Source organism: Petaurus breviceps, unplaced genomic scaffold (assembly GCF_028583685.1).
Source record: "Petaurus breviceps papuanus isolate PSGF00001 unplaced genomic scaffold, PetGlider_PUasm1.0 90604, whole genome shotgun sequence".
NCBI classification, from domain to species: domain Eukaryota; kingdom Metazoa; phylum Chordata; class Mammalia; order Diprotodontia; family Petauridae; genus Petaurus; species Petaurus breviceps.
Window position 1 is genome coordinate 1,682,318 of NW_027187285.1, and position 23,732 is coordinate 1,706,049.

Genomic DNA, 23,732 nt, shown 5'->3' on the forward strand with positions numbered 1-23,732 from the left:
CTCTCTCTCTCTCTCTCTCTCTCTCTCTCTCTCTCTCTCCCTCCCTCCCTCCCTCCCTCCCTCTCTGCCTTCTCTCTTCCTGTCATGGGTTAAATTATGATTTTCATGTAGATGACTCCTACACATATTTAGCTTCCATCTCTCCTCCCGAGCACCACTAACTATGTAATAGACATCTCCACCTGCATGTCTGATAGACACCTCAAATTCACCTTGTCCAAAAGGAACTTCCCATTGTCTTCCCCTTAAGCCTGCCCTTGTTCTGAACTTACCCATTTTGTGGAGGGCATTACTACTTCCCAGTCACCTAGGTTTGAGGTAGCCTTCGTTCTTCACTCTCACTCACTCCCAGCATACAGTCAGATGCCAAAGGTTTTGAATTCTGCTTCCACAGCATGGTTCATATCTGTTCTCTTCTTTCTATTGATCACTAAAACCAGCCTAGTTAGAGCCCACAGCACCTTTCACTTGCACTATTCCAGTAGTCTCCTAATTGAACTTGTTGAATCTAGTTGTTTCAATCTTCACACAACTGTCAAATTAATATTACTAAACACAGGTGATGCTTTTATTCCCTTTCTCAAGAAGCTTCTGTGACTCACCATATGTTGGGGTAAGATATAGACTCTTTTTGTTTAAACCATTCATAATATAACTCCAGTCTCTATCTTTCCAGACTGGTAAAATTCCTCAGACCCTTCATGCACTCTACATTCCAGCCTGGCTGGCCTCCTTTGTTTTCCTTGTACACAACAGTCTTGTCTGTTGTGGGGAGTGGGGAACCTGCGACCTTGAGGCCATGTGTGGCTTTCTTGCTCCTTGGGTGGGGCCTTTTGACTGAGTTTAAGTCTTACAGAACAAATCCTTTTATTGAGGGAATTTGTTCTGTGAAGTTTATATTTGGTCAAAGGGCTGCACTTGACCTAGAGGACTACATTTGGCCTTGAGGCAGCAGGTTACCCACCTCTGGGTTTATTTCGTGTCTTTCAGTGTTCTTACTCATTCCCAGTTCTTGGAATCTCTGCCTCCATTCAAACCTTAACTCAAGTCCTGTTTCCTACATGAGAGCCTTTCTTGATCTTTGCCAGTTGTCATTGTTTCCCTCTCCTCCCTCTCTTCACCTCCCCCAGAACTTTTTTTATATGATTTATCTGTATATATGTTTATATCCTTGTATCCTTAGCTTCTACCACAGTAGGATATTTGATAGCTGCTTGTTGAATTGAATTTTTGAATTCACATAAATATGATGAATTGATGTGATTTTGTCAAATTGGGAAGCTGCTGCTCTTAGAAATCTCTTCTCTAAGACCACAACCCTTTTTAGTAAATACATCCTAAAGGGTTGTATGTAGAAAAGAAAAGTTAAGTGACTTGCCCAGGATCACATGGTAAGTGTTAGAGAATGGATTTTCCCTGGGTCTTCCTGACTCTAAACCCAGCACTCCATCTACCACATTACTACAATTGATATAAAATCCTTTGGACAGGTGATCCAATTCTGAAAGGCCACAGATATCAGGCTTTGGAGTTTGTATTTATCCTATAGATAAGGCAGAGCCATGGAAGATTTTTGAGCAGGAGAGTGAGATAGAGACAGAGATATAGTATTCAGGAATTGATAATTGATCCTGACTCAGTACACTCTAATTCAACAAGCATTTATTAAGTACCTACTATGGACCAAGTAACTGGGTACTAGGGATACAATGGCAAATAATGAAATAATCCCTGCCCCCAAATAAACTTAAGCTCCGTCAGGTGAGACCATGCATATGTATGGTATGTACAAGACACAAAGCAGACCCAGCGTAGCTTTGGATGGTAAGGCACTCTCAGCAAACAGGAGAGGTCTCATATAAAAGATGATGCTCAAGTGGCCTTGAAGGAAGATGGAGACTTCAGGATGCAGAAATGTAGATGGGAAGGAAGGAGAGCATTGCAGGCACAGGGGAGAGCACCGAGTCACCAAGTCAGGAGAAAGTTGTTTGTGTGTGGTGACTGGCACTAGATCACAGTGTGTGTGGAGGGGAGTAATGTTTAAAGAGACTGAACAGGCAAGGTTGTAAAGAGTTTAAATGCCAAATGTAGGAGTGTATATTTGATCCTTGGGGTAATAGGTCAGGGAGGAGGAACTGACATAGTCAAATCTTCATTTTAGGAAGATCACTTTGGTGGTTCCATAGATAATAGGTTAAATTAAGGAAAGTCTTGAGGCAGGTATCAGTTAGGAGGCTATTTTTTTTTTTAAAGCAATTGGGGTTAAGTGACTTGCTCAAAGTTAAATGGCCAGTTATTTCTGGGTGTGGTGCTAAGTATCTGAGCCCAGATTCGATTTCAGGTCATCCTGACTCTGGGGCCGGTGCTTTTACTCACTGAGCCACCTGGCCGCCCCTAAGCAATTGGGGTTAAGTAACTTACTCGAGGTTACATGGCCAGGTGTGGGAGACTATTTTAATAGTCCAGACAAAAGTTGAATTGACTGTGTGAATAAAGAGAATGGGCCCACATAAGGGGTGTGGAGGTAAAATGAACAATAAGGGCAGCTAATTGGGTATGAATTATGCAGTTGAGGGAAAAATAAAAAATTACTGTGACTAAATGATGGTAAGGATGATGGTGACCCAGACAGAAATAGGAGAATTAGGAAAAGGAGTGGGTTTAGGAGGAAAAAAATTAGTTCCATTTTTTTTAACATGTTGAGTTTTGATATGATTTTAGGTTTAGATAGGATTGGTTGTATACATTTGGAATAATTTAAACCCATTGGAGCAGATGTAATCACTACTAGAATGAAGAGAAAGAAGACTTAACAAGTTCTATAGAACCCTGGGGGGCCACCCTTAGGGTGTCCATGGCATGCCATGGGGGCAGGATATGGCTAATCATCCAACAGACAGGAAGCAAACCAGTAAAAAATGATGTCATGGAAACCAAGGGAAGATAGAACATACCATTATAATAGTTTGGAGGTTTTTAAAAATATATATATACAAACTTAATTGGTTGCATTATTTTTATTCTTTTTGATATCCACAACTTCTAGAATTGACTTTTTTTTTGGCTTTTTGGAGGGGCAGTTGGGGTTAAGTGACTTGCCCACAGTCACACGGCTTAAGTGGTAAGTGTCTGAGGCTGGATTTGAACTCAGATCCTCCTGACTCCAGGGCCGGTGCTCTATTCACTGTGTCACCTAGCTGCCCAGACATTTTCTTTACCTGCAGAAAAGGAAAGATTCAAATTTACATAATTTTTAGATTATTGTCACAAAAGTGTAAGAGATGGAAATCTTCGCTAGTATTTATTATAAGAAAGTGTAACATAATGTTTTGTTAAAGATTTCAGTTTTCTGGAATTTAAAATTGGGTAAACATGTATTTTCTGAAAGTTCTTTGGAAATAAATCCTTAAAAGAGAAAGCAGACTAGGGAAGGTAAAGAGGGGAAATTTAGGGATTGTTTAAAAAAGATAAAAATTTTAAATTAATAAAAACGTTCAGATTATTTTTAAATGACTGATTTTTTAAGTCTTAATTCTGTCAAATGTTAATCAACAAACGTATTGAAGACATAGATTGTAGGGTCATAAGATTTATCATTTGGATGTAAGAAATTATTTAGTCCAAGTGGCTCATTTTGTAAATGAAGACTCTGAAGCATAAATTGGGTAACTTTCTCAAGGTCATATCAATACTAAGTAGCAGAGCTGAAATTTAGATCCAGGTCTATATTACAGAATCACAAGATAGGAAACCAGCTCAAGGCCCATCTAGCCCAACCTCTGCCTGAACAAGAATCTCCTCTATAACTTCCCCAACAAGGGCAAGTGACATTTGTCCTCATTCTTTCATAGTCCACCTCTCCTAATTTTCCCTGTTTGGCATTTGCTCAGGGCCTCTGTTGGGGAAATCCATCCTGGTCTGGTCTGTTCTCTTCTTTCATCACCCCATGCTGCCTCCTAGTCCCACAGCCAGTCGGTACTATATTCCCTTCTCCCTTGGAAAACCTCTCCCCATTAAGATAAGACTCTGCCTTCTGAAGTGATAACTTTATTTAAACAAATTGCTGCTTGTGTGTTGGAGAAAATAGTTCAAGTCATTTCCTTAAGCTTATTAGGCATTTAATAAATGCTTGTTGGTTTAGATTAGATTGTATTGAGTTGTTTTGGACCAGCGTTTTCCTCCCAAGTGATATTTGCATTTTTAACCGTGGCCTTCTGTAGAGGATGCTTCTGACTTTGTGGTTTACTACAAAGTAGTAATTGCAACTTTGGTTATTCAACTCTAGGCAGAAGTTGGATATGCCAGATGTTGTGCTTGTTATCTATCTTGCTTATATTTGAAACAAGAAATGGACTATGCTACCTTCCTTATGTCTTCTAACATCATGGAATAAATACTGGATTGTGATTCTTGGCATTTTTCACATTTTCTAGAAATCTGTAATCTTTCCTTTTGAGACGTGAGACTAACTTCATATTTATACTACCCTTGAAGTGATTATTATGGTGTTGATGTTTTTCTTCTGAATTAATGTATTATTATCACATAATTGATCATATTGACTTTTTCCTTAGTCCTAACCAGCTGTTAAGATGACTGAGTCAACAAGAGTGAATCTTCATGATCCAGTTATTTCTTTCTTTAAGTTTGCCAGAGCTTGAAATGGAGTATTCAGAAGAGTGAGTACAGTAATGAAAGTTTCAAGGGATGCCAGCTTCAGGAGAAGAGCAGACTATTCATAAGTGACTCACTCGGTACACTGCAAGCCTTCATTGTGTTTGCTGGTTTATTAAATGTTATTGTCTGCAAACATTCCTCCCAGAGAGGCCTTAATGCTTGCTATGGCAGTGTGCGAAAATCACATTTTAAACGGTGCCCCCCAAATTCCAGCAGTTCCCCAAATATAGTGGATCACATTTGGAACAAGATAACTATTTATATGACACATATACTGAAGATTATCCCTTTTCTATTTCACTTTGGCATTGATATGAATCACACTTCACAAACTGGGTATATATCAAATGGCATTTCCTATTACATTAGCTACTTTAGAAAAGACTAAATTACTTTGGATTTAATTACAAAGAAGTTATGAAAACTCTAGCCTTTTAAAATGTAACTTTACTTTCATTAATCATGGTGGGTATTTGTACAGTTAGTGCCTATTGGCCACACCAATCAGCAGTGGACAGTGGTAGTAATTTCGCTGCTAGGTTCTCTATGGGGATATGCCATCAGAACTAGAATTTACTAAGTCAGTAATGGATAGAAGCTAAACAGAAACTGGTTTAATACATTTTGATGTTATAACCCCCTGTGGCATTTTTAAAAATTATTAACAAATATTAAATTTGGTAGCTTCTGTTATATGGCAGGGAGTGTTTCCTAACCCAGTTTTGTGGAGGACTCAAAAACAAGTGTATTGAGGGTTCTTTTTACCTCAAAACTCTGATCTCTAGTTTCCATTTCCTAGACCCATACTCTTTACCAGTTTTGTTCTTTTCCTATTCTTTGTGATCTGTTTTTTTTATGCTTAATTTTTGGGGGGGGCATTAAACCCAAGACTGGATATTTTAGATCTTTGTAAGGAAATTCTGTAATTAAAACTTCAAACTTTTACCCAGTATGTCATATTCTGTACAATTGAGCTTAACCTCAGATTCTGAACTGGCACTACCATACTAGATAATCAGTTTCCCTTTCCTATTCCCTTGGTATTTTGGAGTTGACTTCTATAGCCAGCAATTAAGTTGTAAAGTCCTTGAGACCAGGGGCTATCTTTCTTTTTCTTATTTCTCTCTCTCACCTTAGCACAGTGCCTAGAACAGAGTAGGCTCTTAATAGATGTTTGTGGACTGTTGTTTATTGACTATGGCCTACTCTGGATAGCACTATGCTATGTTTGCTTATGAATTGTCTTATGATGTGCTGGGACCCAGTAATACTATGATACCCCTTCATATCCAACTCAATTAATGTCCTTTCATACACCAGCAAAAAAGAAAACAAAAACACCCAGTGAGCTTGTGGAATTGCTTTTATGTAGTCTAAAAAGCCCACCAATAATGCTAAAGGTGGTCGTCAAATCTGGTTTCCAATATATTTCAACTTATTGCTGGGGTGAATGTGGTACCTTCTTTGAACCTTTCAGAAGAAACTTTTTATTATATTATTTTCATTCATAAGAAAGATAGAACTAGATATTGCCTCATTCTGCAGATTAGATAGAAAGAAGATAGAACCAGATATTACTTTATTCTGCAGTTTGAAAAAATAGATCAAGAGGTTAAGTTGCATAATCAAGGTCACACAGACAATCTCGTGACAGAGTGAATGTACCAGAGTAAAGATGAACCACACTTATTACCCAGTGACGTTTCATAACCATGGAGCAAGTAAAGAATTGCAGTTTTACATTCATATCATTTAGATATCTAATCTTTTTTTCAGGGTCATAATGTCTTAAGACTAGCAACTGAAGAACTCTGTACATGAGCCTTTAAATTAAACCTTGCCTAAACTCAGAGATTCCATTTTGCTCTTAAAGATCTCCTGAGAACACTATATCTTTATGTCTAGACACTATGTTTACTTAAATGTCTTTCTTTAGTAGGTACTTAATAAATTCTCAGCTGGATTGAATTGAATTGCCAAGAAAACCCCAAATGGAATCATGAAGAGTGGAAACAGCTGAACAACAGATTTAACCTAGAAAATTTTCTTGACAATCAAGGTGTCCTGCAATGTCCTCTAGTTTAGTGAAAGTGGAAATTTAAGAGTTGCTTTTGTCCTTACCATGTTTGTGCTAATGTTTTAAACTTCGGTTTTCAAATCTTACAGCAAACCTGCAAGCTAATAAATTAAATTGCATTGCTCAGCATTCCAAGGTGCATTCTAGGAATTAATCCAAAATGACTTAGACTATTGCGTGTTTCAGCACAACTGACTTTGGTCGTCTACTATTGATATAGAAATAAAAACACAGTGATGCTTGCTGAAAGTCCTATGTTAAAGTATCTTATAATATAAATAACTGAGATTTTGAAAATTTAATGTAAAAGCTTTTGAAAAAAGTGGAACCACAAAAACAATGAGAAGCAGACAGAAAAGCAAAGAATTAAGTAACTTCTTTGCCATATACTAAACCAATAGATCTCTCTTTGCTTCTATGGGGGAAATTTGATACCAAAATCCATACTAGTTCCCAAAATTTGTACCACTGCAGGCAATTAATGATAATGTGAAAGAAATGCATTAAGATTCTTTTTTCTTAAAACAATCAACATATTGATTTTATATTCTTTTGGTGTTTTGTGTTGTCTCTGGGGTACTCAATCAGGGATACGAGCCAGTTGAATTCAACAACAGAATTAATTAAAGAAAAAGTCCTATGATAAGCTTAGGGTGGATGGAAAAACCAAGGTAAATAAAACACAGTTTCTGTCCTCAGGAACCTAACAATCCAGTGGGTAGGTACAGCATGTAAATAAATAACCATAATACAGAATAAAACATAAGTACATAATAACTATGAAGGAAATAGGATTCCTAGAAAGAGTGGCACTCAGTTTCACTTTGCCCTGTCTCACTCTCCAGTTGCCAGTGTTGTTGATATATCAACAAATTCACCTGGGAATGGAAAGAAAAAGGCAAATGTGATAGAGCTGTGAATTCCTTCCTTCAGTTTTACACATCTAATTTCATTGCTGTCCCTCCTCAGGAATGATGTCTTGGAGTTTCAATAAGCCTTATCCCTTTGGTTCTGAAGCCCACTCATAAAATTATAGACTTGAGCCAGGAGGGACCTTGGAGACCACCCGTCCAATCCCAACTTTTACAGATGAGGAAACTGAAGCCCAGAGAAGCAGTGACTTACATGAATTCACATAGTTAGCATGGCCATGCCTTGAATCCAGATTCACTGACGACAGTAGATCAAAAATTCTTAGAATCCCTAGTTTTCCTCCAAAACTCAATTCAAGTACCACATTCTACATGAGGCCTTTTCTGATATTTCCTTCCTGCTAGTGCTCTCCCTCCAAAAAAATGTATTTTGTATTTCTGTTTTTATTTTTTATTGTATTTATTTGCCTTTGGGGCAAAGGGGACATCATCTTACAAGTAGGAATAAAAGAACTCAGAGCCTGGACAGCCAACATGAGTCTTTCTTCTCCCTTCTCCCCCCACTCAGACTATGTGCCTATATTTTGTATGTATTTATATATGTATATGCCATCTCTGCTGATAAATGATTGAAATTTGATTGAATGATTGAATGAAAATGATTGAAAATCATGATAAATGATTGAAAAAATTGATAAAAATGCTGATAACACCTTGAAGGAAGAGATTCTTTCTTTTTATCTGTGTGTGCCCAGTGCCTAGCTTTTTTTGATTTATTGATTTAAAAAAAAACACATTTTATTACCACTTCAATTTCTGAGCCTTTTGTAGGGAAGAAAGTATTATAATGCCTTTGCCTTTGACATTAAAATTGTCCATTGTAAAAATAGTAGTCATTTATTCAGTCTTCAACAGATATTAATTAGATGTCTATTCTGTATGGAGTGCCATGCCAGGCCTTTGTGTGAGGTACATATTTGGTAAAGCACACAACACCTTCCCTTCTAGAGCTTACATCCAGATCCAGAAGGAGGATAGAACACAAACACAAAGAAGTTTAATACAAAATATTCAGTAAGTTCCCTAGAGACATGTAATAAAAATGTTATGTGGAATTAAGATAAGCCTGAGTTAGAAGTAGGAAAGCACAGGATGTATTTAGCAGACAGACAGTAATAGTCACAGTAGCTAGTATTAATATAGCATTTTAAGGTTTACAAATCACTTTACAAATATTATCTCATTTGATCCTAACAACAAACCTGGGAGAAAGGTGCTATTTATCATCTCCAGCGTACAAATGGAGAAACTGAGGCAGACAGAAGCAAAGTGATTTCCCAAGGGTCATGAAACTATTAAGTATCTGAACCTGAATTTGAACTGTCTTCCTGACTCTGTAGCCATCATTCTATCCACCATGCCACCAGTTTAAGTGAAGCATAAAGTAGGTGAATGAAAATTTTTTTTAAAAAACTGGGAAGGTACCACTGTCCCAGATTTTGGAAGGTCTTGAATGCCAGGCAAAAATCTCAGATTTTATTCAGTAAGCACTAGGGAGCCATTGAAGACTTTTGAGCAGAATAATTTGCCTGGATCACTGCATAAAGTTTAATCTGAAGAATGTGTCAAAGCAAGAGTTCTAAACCTAAATTTGGGGTCTAATGCCTTCCAAGGGTTTTATTCACAGATTTTAGGAGATATATGAACTTTGAAAGGGGAAAAATTGCATCTTTATTTCAATGTAATTGGTTTCCTTTGTAATCCTATATATTTTATTCCAGGGAATAGTCTGAGTTAATTTCTTTAAATATTGATGGCTTTAATCTCCTTGCTATCCAAGGAACTTTCAGGTCTTCTCCAGCACCACAATTTGAAAGCATTAGTTCTGTCGTGCTCAGCTTTCCTCATAGTCCAACTCTCAGCTATACATTTCTAGTGGAAAAACCATAGCTTTGACTACATGGACCTTTGTTGGCAAGGTAATGTCGCTGCTTTTTAGTGCTGTCCAAATTTGCAATAGTTTTCTTTCCAAGGAACAAGTATCTTAATTTCATTGCTGCAGTTTCCATCTGCAGCGATCTTTGAGCCCAAGAATATGAAATATGACACTGCTTCCATTTCTTCTCCCTCTGTTTGCCAAGAAGTGATGGGACCAGTTGCCAAGATCTTAGTTTCTTCGGCATGTTTTTTTTTTTTTAATTTTAAGCTTCAAGCTAGCTTCTGCACTTTCTTCTTTACTTTCTGCTACTTTCTTCATTTGCCTTCTAAGACAAAGAGTATCCAAATAGGACTTCCTATTTAAACTTTCCTTCCCTTCAATAGTTTCTTACCCTATGTGTGTGTACCTGTGAGTGACAGACTCCTTTGGCAATCTGGTGAAGCCAATGGAGTTTAACCCTTTTAAAATGTCATCTGCGTATCTGAGATTGTTGATATTTCTCCCAACACCTTAATTCTGGCTTTTGATTCATCCAGCCTGATATTTCACATGATGTACTCCGCATGTAAGTTAAATAAGGTGACAATATACAGATAATCTTGTCACGTTCCTTTTCCAACCTTAAACTAATACAAGTTCCATGTCCAGTTCTAACTGTGCTTTTTGGCTTGCATACAGGTTCCTACGACAAATGAGATGATTTGGTACTCCCCTCTCTTTGAGGACTTGCCACATTTTGTTGTGATCCAGACAGTCAAAGGTTTCAGTGTAGTCAGTGAAGCAGAAGTTTGGTTTTTTTTTTTCTGGAACTCCCTTACTTTCTCCATGATCCAGAAAATGTTGGCAATTTAGTCTCTAGTTCCTCTGCCTCTTTGAAAACCGATCTGCTCTTCTGGTAGTTCTCAGTTCACATATTACTGAAGCCTAGCTAGAGGAATCTTAAACTAAAAGAATCTTAATCTTAAGAATCTTAACCTTGCTGGCATATGAAATGAGAGCAATTGTTCAGTAATTTGAACATTCTTTGGCAATGCCTTTCTTTAGCATTAGGATATAAACCTGTTCCGGTCCAATGATCACTGTTGAGCCAAATTTTCAGGCATATTGAAAACAGCACTTTAACAGCAACATGTTTTAGGATTTTAAATAGCTCAATTGGGGTTCCATCACTTCCACCAGTGTTATTATTAGCAATGCTTCCTAAGGCCCACTGGACCTTGTTCTCTAGGATGTCTGACTCGAGATCAGGTTACCACACCATTTCACTTATCAATGATGTTAAGATCTTTCCTGTATAGTTCTTTTGTGTGTTCTTGCCATCTCTTCTGATTCTGTTAAATCCCTACCATTTTTGTCTTTTTATCATGCCCATTTTTGCATAAAGCTTTTCCTTGGTGTCTCTAATTTTCTTGAAGAGATCTCTTGTCTTTCCCATTCTGTTGCTTTCTTCTATTCCTTTGCATTGCTCATTTAAGAAAACCTTATCTCTCCTTGCTGTTCTCTGGATTCCTGCATTGATTTTGGGCATATCTTTCCTTTTCTCTTTCCCCTTTTGTCTTCCTTCTTTCCTCAGCTGTTTCTAAAGCCTCATCAGATAGCCATTTTTCTTCCTTACTCTTGTTTTTCCTTTGGTATGTTTTGTTGTTGCTGTTGCTGTTGCTGTTGCTGTTGCTGCTGCTGCCTCCTGCACAGTCTTGTGAACCTCTTCGGATACTCTAATCCACTAGTTCTAATCCTTGAATCTACTCCCTTCCACTTCATATTCATTCCTTTGTGTAATTTTTCCTCATCCCCCACTTGTTAGTTCTCTTTCCAGATTACCTTGTATTCACTTTTCTCTGTACTTGCTGTGGCAAGAAAGCTCCTTGAGGGCATGGACTTTTTATTTGTGTCTTTGTATTCCCCATTTGGTATCTTGTAAAAAGTATGTGTTCTGTAAAGATTTGTTGAATGGAACTGTTTTGTCTTTGAAACCAAGAAAGCAAACACCATATAGTAGGAATCAACAAATGAATTAAAAAAAACATCTAGTACCTGCTTAGTTTGGTGCTAAGTCCTGGGGAAAACAAATGGAAAAAATGAAACAGTCCCTGATCTCAAGCATCTCACTCTAATGGGGTAAACCATACATGAAGCTTAGCTTCAAGGTGGGAAGAAAAGCCCAGGGATACTTAGGGTGCCTAGGTCAGATGACAGTGATCAAGGATTTTCAATGCACAGAGGTAGAAAAGATGGTAAGACCGTGGGATACTTTATCTCACTGTGAGGAATAGAGTTGATGGTTTCCATCTTACCCAAACTATGAACAGTCAAATGGCCTGGGTGGGGTCCCAGAGGGACTTTGGGGAAGATTGAAGAGGAGGATTCTCCTAGTGCCAGCCTCCCTGCCTAAGTGGGATCTTGGCAGTCTGGACAGAAGGGGGTGGGGTGAAGAGTAACACAAAGGGAGATGATACTTCTAGTGGTGTCTGGTCACAGGTTTAGAGTTTCAAAGGACTTTAGAGATAATCTAGGCAAATCTCATTTTACAGATGAGGAGACCAGACAAATGAATCGACTTGCCTACCAGCATACTGATGGTAATAAATGGTGGGGCTGTGACTGAACTAAGGTGCTCTGACTCCACATCCCACACGCCCTTCACAGCAAAGTGGCAGCTGAAGAGTTGATCAGGAAGAGGTCATGGAGGCTGAGGAATGAAATAAGCAATAGAATCAATCAGTTAGGAAGACCCTGTGGGCCAAAAGTCTGATTTTTCCCAGAAGTTTAGTTTCCAATTGTTTGGTCATGTCCAACTCTTCATGAGCCCATTTTGGGTTTTTTTGGTGTTTTTTTTTTTACATACTGGAGTGGCTTGCCATTTCCTTCCCCAGCTCATTTTACTGATGAGGAAACTGAGGCAAACTTGAGTTAAGTGACTTGCCCAAGGCCACACAGCTAGTTGGTGAGGTTGGATTTGAACTTACCAAGGATGAGTCTTCCTGATTCCAAGTCCAGTGTTCTCTCCATTGTGCCACCTAGCTACCCTAAAAAGTTTAGTACTGAAGGGGAGGAAAAAGATGGGAATTTATGTGGGTTAGGTAGAAGGTTCAAAAGGAGACTTTAAAAAAATGCAACTTGGGAGACCTGAGTGAATGAACAGGAAGATTAGAAAGTGATAGAGAAGAGGATTTAAGACACATGAGGAGAGGTAGTAACTGTTGGAACAAAGACTGAACAACTCAGGAGGAAACAGAGTTAAGGCTATAGGTTTATCCAAGGATTATCCTTGGTAAGGAAGATAAGAAGGAAGAGGGAAGGCAGTAAATGATGCCAGGAAGTTAAGGGGACTCACAACTAATGACTTCAATCTTCTCAGCAAAATGGGACACTAAGGCACTTGCTTTAAATGTATGGGAATAATCCATCTAGGGAGTAAGTGAATTGGGCTTCGACCCTTTCACAAATAACAGCCATGAGCAACTTCTGTTTGCCTAAGCTAGCTTAAGGACTTGGTCAGCAAGGAAGCAGATAATTGCCTGTCAAAGGCAAACGAGGTAGTGTAGCCTGATCTTGGGAGTAGAGGTAAGAAAACTGTTATATATCAATTAAACTTTTTACATAAGTGACTCCAGTAACTGAATCCACAGTATAGTAAAGACATCGTTTTTGTCACAAGAATTAACCACAGGCACTACCATCATTGCAAACACTAACAAGATGACTTCCAGCAAATATGAAGCAAGGAGAATTTGGCAGTGACTCAGAGAGCACACATTGGGTTTATGTTTTTATCAGTGACAAAAAACAGCTACATATGTACAAAGTGAACATTAGTCACCCCACTAGAAAATAAAAAGACAGCCTTTTGTTGACCTGCCACAAATAATGTGTATATATTTGTCAAAAAGTGGAAAATAAGGACACAAAAAAATTCTGAAGAGCCCAAAATGGAAATGAAGTAGGAATCAGAGGATAAAGGACAGAGATGGAAAATTGGGTTGCCCTGACCCCATTTGCCCCCTTTGTGTTTTGTGTCAGCAGGTGATTGAACAGGCCTTGAAGACATGTCCCCTAGGAAACCCAACTCAGTATTCATTGGGAGGCCTAAGACACTCATATAACCCTTTCTAAGACCTACTGACTAAGGAATGTGTATACTGAGAGGTATCATTCAATAACAGGAGAGTTAGGAACACATTCCATAAATAAGAACACATAGGTGTGTTTATGGTGCTCTGGTCCATCAGAAAGAAGAGCACAGCATCTTGCAGTGGTTTTCTTAAAGTTAGGAGGGACTTGTCACACTATTGCTCAACTTAGGCTTTGTTTGCCACCCAGCTACTATGAATTAGATTCTAGCCACCTTCAAAATAAACAACAATGGGAACTGCTATCCTGAGACCTCCTGAGAACTAATTCTAATCAACAAAGAGGAACCAGTTGCTAAAGTAACTAAAAAATAAAAGCTAACCTTGACATGGTACTTTAAGATTTGAAAAGCACTTTTCCACAAGTTATCTCGTTTGTTCCCCTCCAGAACCCTGTGTAGTAGGGACTAGTTTTATCCCCCTATTACAAATAAGGAAACAGACTAAGAGAAGTTAAATGACAAAGCAGGAACAATGTTAATTTTAGGGAATTTGTGGTAAACAAGGAAAGCAAAATTTCATATATATTTTGAGGGAGCACATTTCAAAGGACTATATATGAAGGACTCACATATAGCTATATAATAAATATAGCTAATGTCCAGCATCCTAAAATTTTACAAGGAATGTCATCCTTAAGAGGCAAGCTCTCATGAATGAAATTTCAAAGACATAAACACAATTGAGTTCTAAGGAAGAAAAAAAAAAAGCTTGGCAAGCTGTCTAAAGAGAGACTTATTGACCGAGTTAGATTCAAAAGGATGTTTATTGAAATGGACACGAGGGTAGGTAATGGAATATGAATACAAAAGAGGAGGCTGTCCCATAAGAATTGTCAGGAACACTAAAATTGAGAATAAGCTGAGTCCAGGGATGAATGTTCAGGACAATTAAATGAGCTTTTTCTTTATTAGCTATGTTAGGGAGAAGAGGGAGGTCACAGTAGAGATAGGGCCACTTCTTGAGATAGATAGGATGATGATAATAGATGAAATCAGAATCACTCAGCTTTTATTTTATTTTTATTTTTTCTCCAAGGAGAGTGAACTTCAGACCAGGAAAACTAGAACAGCCAAATACATATGTGCATGCACACACACGTATATATGTATGTGTGCATGTGTACATATACATATATGTGTGTATGCATGCATGTATCTTTGCCTGGGAGTTGAGTTCAAGTCACGAGGGTCAGACAAACTACATCCCAGGGCCTTTACTATCTGTGTTAAGAGTTTCAGAAAGGTAGAGTTAGGCCTAATGTTAGGGAAAATTCAGCAATAATTAGAGCTGTGCAGTAGCAGAATTTTCTACCTGTAGTGGTCAGGGGTTCCTCTTCACTGCAGGTTTTCAAGCAGAGGTTAGATATCACTTGGGATAAGTAACATTCTTATTCATCTACTAGTTGTTCTAAATCAGTCAGCAAGCACTTCTTAAACAGTGCCAGCCACTGTGCTAAGCATAGGGAAGAATGAATGAAAGAATGAGTAAATGAAAAGACCGTCGAGGTATCTTCCAACTCTGAGATTTGAAGTTTCCAATTCTGTATAAAGATCATTTCTGAATAGGGTCATCAGGCAAAGCTGCATAGAGGAGGGAGGATTTGAAAGAAATGGATAAGATTTCAAGAGGCAGAGAAAAGAGAATTTCCAGTTTGTAGGAAACAAAGTAAGCAAAGGGCACAGAAAAGTAAAGTGCAACAATAAATAGATTTAGCTAAATTGAAGAGTTTATTAGAGTAATATTGGCAGATAAATGTGAAGTTGTGGGGAAATGCCAGACATAAGATTTTTATACTTTGCCTTACAGGTAATAGACTGAAGTTTTCTGAGTAGGGGATTAATACGATGAAAGTGGTATTTTACAAAGCTTATTCTGGTGGCAGTATGTAGAAAAGATTAGAAGGGGCAGGAAAATGTAGGAAGAAATTTTCTAAAACATTTTTGGAGGTTATTGCACCATTTCAGCTATGAAGTAGCAAGGACCCAGTGGCATTGGACTTTGAAAGATGTAGATGAATGTGAGGAACATTGGGAAGCAGAAATGGACAGGACTTGGTAGACTAAGTGTTGCTTATTTGGCTACTCCTCCTTTTCCTTTTTTGGACCTTCATCCAGGTAATGTGCCCTAACCGTGGATACCCCAGAGGGCTCTTTCTTGGGCCATTTTCTCTACTGTAGATTTAGTTATTGTCTCTATGCTGATGATTCTCATATCTACTTATCCAGCCCTAATTTCTCTGCTGATCTCCACTCTTACATCTCGACCAGCCTACTGGACATCTCAAACTGGATCTCCTTTATACATATTAAACTCAACATGTCCTAAAATGAACTCATTATCTTTCCCTCAAAAACCCTCCCCTCTTCCAAACTTCTGTATTATTGTTCAGGGTATCCCTATTCTCCCAGTCCCCTAGGCTCCAGAATTTAGGTATCATTTTTGGTTCTTCTCTCTCAATTAACTTCCATATCTGATCTATTGCCAAAGCCTGTCAATTTGACCTTTGCAACATCTCTCCTATATGTCCCTTCTCTACTCTGACACTGCCACAACCCTGCTAAAGGTCTTCATCACCTCACACCTGGACTATTGCAGTAATAACCTGCTGTTAGGTTTCCCAGCTACAAGTCTCTCTGTTATCTGTCCTCCACTCAGATAGTGGAGGACAGATACACTCCACACAGAAGTGTATTCTTCCTTTTTCTTAAATTGCATTTTATTTTTTCCAATTACATATAAAGAAAATTTTTAACATTCATTTTTAAAAATTTTGAGTTCCAAATTTTCTCCTTTCTTTACTTCCCTCCCCTCTCCTCTCCTTAAGATGGTAAGCAATTTGATATAGGTTATATACATGCAATCACGAAAAATGTATTTGTGTATTAGTCATATTGTGAAAGAAAAAAACTGACCAAAAAAACACATAAAAAAGCTAAAAAGTAGTATGCTTTGATCTGTATTTGGAGATGAATAGCATTTTTCATCATGAGTCCTTTGGAATTGTCATAGATCATTGTATTACTGAGAATAGCTAAGTCATTCACAGTTGATCATCATACAGTATTACTGTTACTTGTGTACAATGTTCTCCTGGTTCTTTTCACTTCAGTTTGCATCAGTTTGTGTAAGTCTTTCTAGTTTTTTTTTCTGAAATCAGTCTGCTCATCTATTCTTATGGCAATATAGTATTTCATTACAGTCATGTGCCACAAGCCATTCCCCAATTGATGGACATCCTCTCGATTTCTAGTTCTTTACCACAAAAAGAGCTGCTATAAATATTTTTGTACAAATAGGTCCTTTCACCCTTTTTAAAGAAATCATCTTTTGGGTGGCTGGGTGGTGCAGTGAATAGAGCACCAGCCCTGGAGTCAGGAGGACCTGAATTCAAATTCGACTTCAGACACTTAACACAAAAACTAGCCGTGTGATCTTGGGCAAGTCACTTAACACCAACTGCCCTCCAAAAAGAAAAAAAAATTTTTAAATCATCTCTTTTGGATACAGACCTAGTAGTGGTATTGCTAGATCAAAAGGTATGCATAGTTTGACTACCCTTTGTAATAGTTCCAAATTGCTCTCCAGAATGGTTGGATCACTTCTCAACCCCACCAATAGTACATCAGTGCCCTAATTCTAAATCATGTACCCATTCTGACCTTATCTTGGTATATGGTATAAGATATTGGTCTATGCCTAGTTTCTGCCATGCTGTTTTCTAGGTTTCCCAGCAGTTTTTGTCAAATAGTGAATTCTTGTCCCCAAAGGAGGGGTTTATGGGTTTATCAAATACTAGATTATTATAGTCAGTTATTACCATGTCTTATGTACATAATCCATTCCACTGATCCAACACTCTATTTCTTAGCCAGTACCAGATAGTTTTGATGATTATAGCTTTGTAACACAGTTTGAGATCTGATATGGGTAGGCCACTTTCCTTCACATTTTTTTTTCATTAATTCTCTTGATATTCTTGACCTTTTGATGTTCCAGATGTTGTTATTATTTTTTCTAGTTTTATAAAATAAGTTTTTGGTAGTTTGATTAGTATAGCATTGAATAATTAAATTAATTTTGGTAGAGTTATCATTTTATCATAATGGCTTATCCTTCCCACGAGCAACTGATATTTTTCCAATTTTTTAGATCTGAATTTATTTGTATGAAAAGTATTTAGTAATTGTGTTCATGTGGTTCCTGGGGGTTTGTCTCGAGAGGTAAACTCCCAAGTATGTTATATTTTCTATAGTTATTTTAAATGGAATTTCTCTTTTTATCTTTTGCTGTTGGACTTTGTTGATAATATATAGAAATGTTGATGATTTACATGGGTTTATTTTATATCCTGCAATTTTGCTAAAAATGTTCATTATTTCAACTAGTTTTTGAGTGAATTCTCTAAGCATACCATCATGTCTTCTGCAAAGAGTAATAATTTTGTTTCCTCATTACATATTCTAATCCTTCGATTTCTTTTTCTTCTCTTATTGCTATAACTAACATTTGTAGGGCAGTGTTGAATAATAATGGTGATAATGGGCTTCCTTACTTCACACCTGATGTTAGTAGGAAAGCTTCTCGCTTATCTCCATTGAAGATAATGCTTGTTGATGGTTTTATATATATGCTACTTATAATTTTAAGGAAAGTTCCATTTATTATTATGCTTTCTTTTTTTTCCTTTTTTTATTTAATAAAATGCTTTATTAACTTCTGGTTTACATCATTCATTTCCGCCAAGATTTTGAGTTACAAATTTTCTCCCCGTTTTTCCCCCTACCCACCACCCCAAAACAGCGATCCCACTGGATGCCCCCTCCTCCAATCTGCTCTCCCCCATATCTTCTCCTATACCCCCTCCAACTTTCCAACACGGCACGGTGGATCTCTATGCCCCAGTGGCTGTATATCCCATTTCCTAGTTACATGTAAAATAATATTAATAATATATATATATTTAAACATTTGATTTTTAAAGGTTTGAATTCCAGATTCATTCCCTTCCTCCCTCGTCACCCACCCCTACTGGGAAGATAAGCAACTCAATATAGGTTGTACATGTGTAGCCACTCAAAACATCTCCACAGTGGATATATTGTAAAAGACTGTCTACATTTCCCTCGCTACCATCCCACCTCCCACTTGTTGTATTCTCTACCTTGATCCTGTCCCTCCTCAAAAGTGGGTGCTTCCAACTTTCCTCCCCCCCCCCAGTCTACCCTCCCTTCCATCATCCCCTCCTCTCATCCCCTTCCCCCCTACTCTCTTGTAGGGTGAGATACCCTATTCATTGTGTGTAACATTCCCTCCCTAAGCCAAATTCAATGAGAATAAGTTGATCCATTCACTTTTGCCTTCCTGTTCTTCCCCTCCATTGTGACCACTTTCCCTTGCCTCTTCTATATGAGATAATTTACCCCATTCTGTCTCTCCCTATCTCCTCCCATTATCTTCCTCTCTCACCTCTCAAACTCACCCTTCAAGTATCATCCCTTCCTATTAAACCGGTCCTGTGCCCTCTATCCATGTATACCTGGTCACATATATACACACATTCACATATGTATTCATACACCCACATACCCCTCCTATGTAGACATATATATGCGTGTGTGTATACACAAATACATTTCTATTCCCTTCAACTATTATCATACTAAGAAAAGTTTCATAAGTTACACTTATCATTTTTCCACGTAGGAATGTAAATAGTTCAACTTTGATAAGTTCCTTATGATTTATTTTCCCTGTTTACCTTCTCATGCTTCTCTTGCTTCTTGTATCTGAATGTCAAATTTTGTATTCAACTCTGGTTTTTTCATCAAGTATGCTTGAAAGTCCTCTATTCCACTGAATGACCATATTTTCCCCTGAAACATGATACTCAGTTTTGCTGGGTACCTGATTCTTGATTTTAATCCCTGCTGCTTTGACCTCCAGAATATCACATTCCAAGCCCTTCAATCCCTCAGTTGTAGAAGCTGCCAGATCTTGGGTTATCCTGATTGTGTTTCCACAATATTCAAATTATTTCTTCCTGGCTGCTTGTAATATTTTCTCCTTGATCTGGGAGCTCCAGAACCTGGCTATAATATTCCTAGGAGTTTCCTTTTGGGGATCTTTTTTTCAGGAGGTGATTGGTATATTCTTTCCACCTCATTTTGCCCTCTGGTTCTAAAACATGAGGGCAATTTTCCTTGAGAATTTCTTGAAGGATGATTTCTAGGTTCTTTTTTTGATCATGGCTTTGAGGTAGTCCAATAATTTTTAAATTATCTCTCCTGGATCTATTTTCCAGGTCAGTGGTTTTTCCAATGAGATATTTCACATTGCCTTCCAGTTTTTCATTTGTTTGTGTCTGTTTAATAGTATCTTGATTTCTCATAAAGTCACTAGCTTTCATTTGCTCCAGTCTAATTCTGAAGAAATGATTCTCTTCAGTGAGCTTTGGAGATTCTTTTTCCATCAGGCAAATTTGGCTTTTTAAGGCATTCTTCTCCTCATTGCCTTTTTGAGCCTCTTTTCCCATTTGAGTTAGTCTATTTTTTAAGGTGTAATTTTCTTCAGTCAAGTTGTTGACTCTCATTTCATAATTTTCTTGCATCATTCTCATTTCTCTTCCCAATTTTTCCTCCACTTCTCTTATTTGGTTTTCAAAATCCTTCTTAAGCTCCTCTATGGCCTGTAACCAGCTCATATTTTTCCTGGAAGCTTTTGGTACAGGAGTTCTGACTTTGTTGTCTTCCTACTGTTCCATGCTTTAATCTTTTGTGTCCCCAAAATAGGAGTGTAAAGTTGGGTTGCTCTATTTGCTTTGCTTCCTTTGCTTGATCATGTCACCCCTCAGTCACTTGATCCCTGGGCTTTTTGCCACAGTAGGACTCTGCCACCAGATAGGGGAGCTTTCATCCCAAATGTGGGTTTTTTTCAGCTGCCGGAGGTATTAGTTGGGTGCCCCCTCTGAGGCCTCCACACTCTCTGGCAAGCTGGACATACACCCCAGGACCTCCACCCTAGACTTCAATCCAGATCCAAGCAGGTTAAAGCAATAGCGATTACCCCTCAGTCTGGTGCTTGGTCCCCCTACAATCTGCAGGCCAGGAGCTGAAGCTGCCATGTGGCATTGGCTGCACAGCTGCCACGCCTCAGCTGCTTCTCACCTTGGGGGCAAAGGCTGAAAGCACTCCCAAACTAGTGGATCCCAAAGTCCACACTGCACTGACCTCTCACTTAGTCCTTACCATCTATGGGTTGATAATTCTGGAAACCACCACAGCTGTTGGTGATCTGAAGTCCCTCCAGCCTGTGGCTGGCTGTGGCCACCCTGGGACTAAGAACTCCAGCTCTCAAGGGGGCTATGCTGGCTGTTTGCTGTCAGCCTTCTGGGCTGTCCTCAGCAGGGGGTTAGCTTTTCTGTGTCATTTTGTGGGTTCTGTAGCTCCAAAGTTTGTTCAGTCATCTTTTACATGAATTGGAGGAGGTGGGAGCCAGAGCCCTGCGGAAGTCCTGTTTCTACTTCGCCCCCATTTTTATGCTTTCTAAAAGTGTTTTTAATAGGAATGAATATTATATTTTGTCAAAAGTTTTTTTCTGTATCTATTGAGATAATCATGTGATTTTTGTTGTTTTTGTTATTGATATGGTCAATTATGTTGATAGATTTCCTAATACTGAATCAGTCCTTCATTCCTGGTGTAAATACCACCTGGTCGTAGTGTATGATCCTTGTTGCTATAATCTCCTTGCTAAACTTTTAAAATTTAAAAATTTTCTATCAATATTTATTAGGGAAATTAGTCTATAATTTTCTTTCTCTGTTTTGCTCTTCCTCTTTTAGATATCAGAACCATATTTGTGTCATGAAAGGAATTTGGTAGAACTCTTTCTTCACCCATTTTTCTAAATAGTTTATATAGTATTGGAATTAATTGTCATTTAAATATTTGGTAGAATTCACTTGTGAGGGGAGGCCAGGTGGCTCAGCGAGTAAGAGCACCGGCTCCAGTGTCGGGAAGACCTGGATCAAATCCCGGCCTCAGATACTCAGCACCACACCCAGAAATAACTGGCCGTGTAACCTTGAGCAAGTTACTTAACCCCAATTGCTTAAAAAAAAAAAAAGAATTCACTTGTGAACCAATCTGGCTCTGGTGGTTTTTTCATAGGGAGTTCATTGATGAGTTGTTCAATTTCTTTTTCTAAGATGGGATTATTTAAGTTTTCTATTTCTTCTGTTAGCAGATTCATAGACAATTTATATTTTTGTAAATATTCATCAATTTCAATGTATTCTTTTTAAAGCGTATTTTGCACCCCCATCTCAGGAAACTCCACTGGCTCCTGGTTACTGGCAGGATCAAATATAAAATCTTGTTTGATATTCACAACCCTTCATAACCTACCTTTTTCTCCTACTTTTCCAATAGAATTATACCCCTCCCCACCTCTAAATACTTTGTGTTCCAGAAGCAAAACATTCAGCCTCTCAGCTCTGGGCATTTTCACTGACTGCCTCCAATGCCTAAAATTCCCTCCCTCCTCAGCTTTGCTTCCTGGCTTTCCTGGCTTCCTTCAAGGCCCAGGTAAAATCCCACCTTCAGCAGGAAGCCTTTCCCAATCTCTCTTATTTCTAGCACTTTTCCTGTGATGATTATCTCCAATTTAACCCATAGCTTATTTGTACATACATAGTTGTTTGCATAGTCTCTCCCCCCTTACCTTGTGAGGGCAGGGACTTTCTTTTGCTTTTCTTTTCATGTCCCAGTACTAAACAAAATGCCTGGCACATAGGTGCTTAATGAATGTTTATTAATAGAATGAATCACTAGCAGCATAAGAAAAAGAAATTAGTCAAAGGTGATCGAAGTTTAGGCCCATGTTGCTTAAATTGATTAAATGATTATATCATTCCCATTAACAAAATTAGAGCAGTTGGAAGCAAAAGCTTTTGTAGATGATTGGTTCTTCTCCTACTAGAAAGTGTTTTAACAAGACCCTGACTGAGCTTGCCTCAGTTTCTAGGTCACCTTATAGATAGTCTCCTGTTGGCTGGTGCATCATATTAATTTTCCTGCTTATTTGTTCAGATGCTTAACCCTATTGCCTTTGCTTTAGTTTCTCATAACTTTATGCTCCTTAACCTTGTCATGTGTTCTGAATTTCAGATTCACTACTTTTGATGTGACCTCTGATACAAGTAGCCAAATAGGAAGAAGGAAAATGCTGTTATTTCTGGTACCCTACATGGCCTGTGAGTTTTTCTTTCCTTCTTACTTTACCTCCACTCCTCCCTCCTTCTGTCTCTCTCTCTCGCTCTCACTCTCTTTCTCTTTCTCTCCCCCTCTCCCTCCCTCCTTCTCTCTCTCTCCCTCTCCCTCTCCTCTTTTTTGCTGAGTAGTTTGCTTTACTTTTCAGGGATAGAAAGACCTTTCCATTAATTTCTCTTATATGATATTTGGTATTCTGCAATATGCATGCATTTCTCTCCATATTTTGATAAAAGAATATCCATATGAAAGTAGTTGAACCAGATAATCTACTTTGTGCATTAACTTATTCCACAGGTATTTATTAAATATTTAATGTGAACTAGCCTCTGGGAATACAATAACCAAAAAAGAAACAGTGCCTGGCTTAAGGAATTCATATTCTATTTTAGTAGGGGGAAGGTAAGGGTGGGGTGAAGAGGGGGGAAATGATAACATGTACACAGATAAATAAATACACAGAACACGCAAAATAAATGTGAAGTAATTTCTAGAATGAGGGAGGATGCTAATAACTGAGAGAATTAGGAAGATCCCCTGTAGCAGTTATCATTTAATCTGGGCCTTGAAGGGAGTTAGGAATTCCAAGAAGTCTGGGAGAGGAGACTTCTGAAATCACATATAGTCATCAAAGTCAAGAAATCTTGACTTGGAGAGGAAATATGATGCAAGTGTGGTATTGGTCAAATTCTTATTTTTCACTTGCAAACCTATTTGTCATGTAAAGTATAAAAAGATTCATCTCATGAACAGACTAGAAAAAGG

The 23,732-nt window shown here is 38.1% G+C and overlaps 1 protein-coding gene across 3 annotated transcripts in view; it reads left to right on the forward strand.

The window, feature by feature from the left end:
* NMNAT3 (nicotinamide nucleotide adenylyltransferase 3) overlaps nucleotides 1-23,732 on the forward strand; it is a 148,904-nt gene that overhangs the window by 28,593 nt on the left and 96,579 nt on the right. The window contains exon 2 of one of the 3 annotated variants that reach the window (XM_069063868.1): nucleotides 22,866-22,951. The exons of the other annotated variants lie outside the window; for them this stretch is intronic. The gene's annotated coding sequence lies outside the window, so the exon portion shown is untranslated. The remainder of the gene's footprint in view (nucleotides 1-22,865; nucleotides 22,952-23,732) is intronic. 3 annotated transcript variants of the gene reach the window in all.